The sequence below is a fragment of the Urocitellus parryii genome, chromosome 2, assembly GCF_045843805.1.
Source record: "Urocitellus parryii isolate mUroPar1 chromosome 2, mUroPar1.hap1, whole genome shotgun sequence".
NCBI classification, from domain to species: Eukaryota; Metazoa; Chordata; class Mammalia; order Rodentia; family Sciuridae; genus Urocitellus; species Urocitellus parryii.
Genome location: NC_135532.1, coordinates 223,951,572 through 223,955,437, shown reverse-complemented (window position 1 = coordinate 223,955,437; position 3,866 = coordinate 223,951,572).

Here is a 3,866-nt window from a genome sequence, read left to right as displayed (position 1 = left end):
TGTCTCAGGTCCCCTGCAGTGTGCATGGGTCTCCACACGGCATGGACGCTTGTTTCCGCCTGAGACACAGGTGCGCGTGTCCCAGCATCACCCACACTTTTCTGGGGTGCATGCCCAGGAGAAGAGCTGTGGGGTCGTGGGGCAGCCTTGCCTTAACCTGGAGGAGCCGCCCTGCTCCTTGTCCCCCAGGGCGCAGGGTCCTCGCCAGTAGTCTTCACTTGTCACTGCCGAGTTGAGTCGCAGCCATGCTATCCATCCCCAGCCCCTCCACTGGTTTGGGTCTGCGTTTGATGACTGCTGGCGTTGGACGTCTGTCCAGTATTTGCTGGTCAGCCGGCAGCTCTGGGGAGCCCTTACCCATTAGGCAAGCACTCTAGCACCTCGGTTTTCTTTTTTGTTGAGTTGTAGATTCTTTACACACTCTGAATACTGAGCTCTTAACCAGTTCCTTTAGTTCTTTGAGGCACGATTTTTAATTTTGGCAAAGCCAAGGTGTTTCTTCCTGTTGCTCTTACTTTTGGTGTTCCACTGTGACATCTAAGATGGTGAGAATTCACACCTGTTAGAGTTCTGTGGCTTTAGCTCCCTGATCTATCCACTTTTGTAGATGAGGGAGTTATCATTCTTCTGGGGATGATCCATTTATCTCAGGACATTATTATATTTTTTTTGGTACTGGGGATTAAACCCAGGGGCACTTAACCGCTGAGCCACATCCTTTTTTATATTTTATTTAGACTTACTAAGAGCCTTGCCAAGTTGGTGAGGCTGGCTTTGAACTCACGATCCTCCTGCCTCAGCCTCCCAAGCTTGTAGGATTGGCTTTAGCTACGCTGGAGCGGTCAGAGTAGAAGTAGATTCCTACACATGGGGGAGACAAATCTGCACTTCCATGGAAGGGTGTGCCCCTTCACATCTGTGCCTCAAACCAGCAGCATAAGCAAGTGTTTGGAAATATGGGCACAGACTCCCCAAGATCCAGCTGTAAGGACTGAGCTGCCTTTGGGAGGAAGAGTTGGGGGCAGAGGGTGGTGTTGTGACCATCTAGAACTCTGGCCTACTGTGTATGACCATCTTTAAAAACAGTTTGCATCAGTCTGGGGCTGAGTGATGGAGCGCTGGCCCAGCATGTACGAGGCACTGGGTTCAGTTCTCAGCACTGCATATAAATAAGTAAAGGCCCATCGACAGCTAAGAAAGTAGTAGTTTACATAATCCCAGTAAAACAGTCTATGGAGAATGGGGTAGAAATGACTTGGTGACATTTTTTGAAAGCTCAGGGATTGAAATTAGGTTCCTGTGAGCCACTGGCCAAAAGGACAGGACCCTGTGGTGGCAGCACTCTGACCTGGGAGCACAGAGTCCTGCACCTCCAGCAGCCTGGCTGTCGTGCTGGCATCTGACATCCTTAACAGTTTTGTGGTCCAGCCTCGGCACCGTGGAGATCACTGTCCCCGTGATGGTGTAATCCCCGGGCAACCCAGAGTCACTCTCGGTGTCCTCCGAGCCTGGGCTCCACCTCAGGTTTTGCACGCGGAGGCTGGGGGGACAAGCCTTCCTGGGGCCTTGGAGCATCTTGGGGACGGGCTGCCCCTCTGCCCATGCAGGCTGCAGACCTGGGAAGCCCTCATTCATGCAGTGCCACAGCCTGTGGCAGCGCACAGTGGGGCTCTCTATAGGCCCCCTGGCTAGGCAGACCATGGTGCAGGTCCTGGGGCTGCCATGTGCCCCTACTGTGTTTCTGGGCTGCTCTCCCACCTCCTGTCTCATCTGCTTCATGAGAGCAAGACCCAGGAAGCGCTGCCATTTCCTGATGACTCGGCTCCCACACCCTGGCACCAGCCATGCCCCTGCTGTCCCTCAGTCTCAACAGGGCAGGCCCCACTGGTCCTGGTGTCCACCTGCTGTGGGGGTTACAGAGGTCCCTGCCCAGTTCCTGGCCTCCTGAAGGTTGGAGCCTCTTCAGATCTCAGAAAAAAGCAGGCCTCACCCCCAAACCAGGGCCTGCTGAGAGGGGAGAAGGGTATAAACCCCTGAGAAGTGCAGTTTCCTTGGACTGAGGGTGGGGCATTCAATTACAACAGTGGGGGTTGCAGATAATGGCCTTGGAAAGGTCTTTGACGGTGTGGTGTGAGACAGGACCCTGGCTGCGGAGGCTCTCCACTTGCCCCAGCAGGCTGCGGGGTCTCTGCACGCGAGTTGGCTAGGGCTGCTGCAGCAGCAGCGCACACAAACCCAGGGGCTCGGCCAACAGGAATCCCAAGAAGTCCACCGTCGGGTGTGCGCAGGGCAGGCTCCTGTGGCTGCCAGGAGACCCTGTCCCGGCTGCAGGTGGCTTGTGGGCCGCCTCCGGCATTCCTCCACCTTGGCTTTGGTCTTACCTGGGGACCTCCCTCTGCTCCCACCATGTCCCAGTTACTCCTCTTGGTGAGGATGCTCACTGTCAGGACCCACTCTTGACGGCCTGTTAACACAAATCACCCAAGATCCTGTCTCCGAGTCAGTCACATTCTGAGGTCCTCGGGGCTAGTAATCCAACATACAAATTGAGGGGCACAATTCAGCCAGTAGCAACCCCCAGGCCCACCTCAGCATCTGAGTTCCTTCAGCAGTGCCACCCCCAGCATTGGGGCATAGCCCAGAGAAGCTGCAATTCCGGACCCAATCTGCTCTGGATTTGAATCTTGCCTTGGCCAAGTCAGGGGTTCTTAGGCAAGCTGCCCCAGTTCCCATGTCCACAGGGACAGCAGGAGCCGCCCTGTGACAGTTCCTCAGTTGGCAGTGCCATGCCGTTTGTTTCTGCCTGCTTGCCCCTCCTTGTGGGTCCGAGCGCCTCAGGCTCCACGCACCACGTGGACAGTCATCCTGCGATTGGACTAGAGTTTACCTCTGCAGGGAGCATTCCTATTTGAGGTAGATTGTCTAAAAAGCTACTGGGTGTGAGGTTTCACAGTATCTATTTCTGACAATTTAATATGTTTAGGAAGCCAGAAAATCTCCAACCAACCATTATGAACTAAGTTCTTAAGAAACTGTGCTTTGAGATGTGATAATTGGTAAGAGCAGCAATTTCCGTTTGTGTGAAGCTGTTGCCCCCAACACTGCTCCTCTGAACAAAGGGACCCCTAGGCAGTAAAGAGCGGTGCAGTGGGCAGTCTAGCCGACTCCTTCTGCCAGTTGGGTGAAACATCCTTGGCTCCTATTTGCAGGACCTCTCGGAGCCTTCAGTGTGCAAGAGCATCGTGGCCTGGATACTGTTTGATTCCTCTGCAAGTGATAGAAGGCCCCGAGGGCAAGGACTTCCTTTGTTAGAGAAGCACATTTCTCTGGTCACAGTCCCGAGGCCTGCAGGACAAGGCCAACAGGCAGCTCCACCACAGCAGAAACCTGACACCTCTCGAACTGGCCATCTCCCCCTCCAACAGCGATCCTACCAGTGATCCAGGGGGGGCGTTGAGACCAGCTGCAGGGCCTCCACCACACAGGACAGGATCAAGGACAGGAGCCCCCTTCTCTGTGGACACTTCCTGAAGTCACAGATGTCACTCAGGATCCCACTGGCTGACCCAGATGCCAGCCCCCCAGGGTCTCTGCATGAGTCTGAAGAGGAGAGCCCCCGGCTCAGTGAAGCTTGCCATGGCTACCCTCCTGCAGGTGGCCCCAGGGGCAGCTCTGGGTCAGGGACCTGCGGGGCAGGCAGAGCTCAGTTCTGGCTTCCTGCACTTCCCGGACCCACTTCCTGACTTGGCACAGGTGCCGCCAGCACGCCCACCTGAACTCAGGACATGCCCTGGCTGCAAGAAGCTGGGAGCCAGCCTAACTCAGGAGCTGGTTCCAAGCTCTGCTGGCAGCCTGCCCACCAGCCC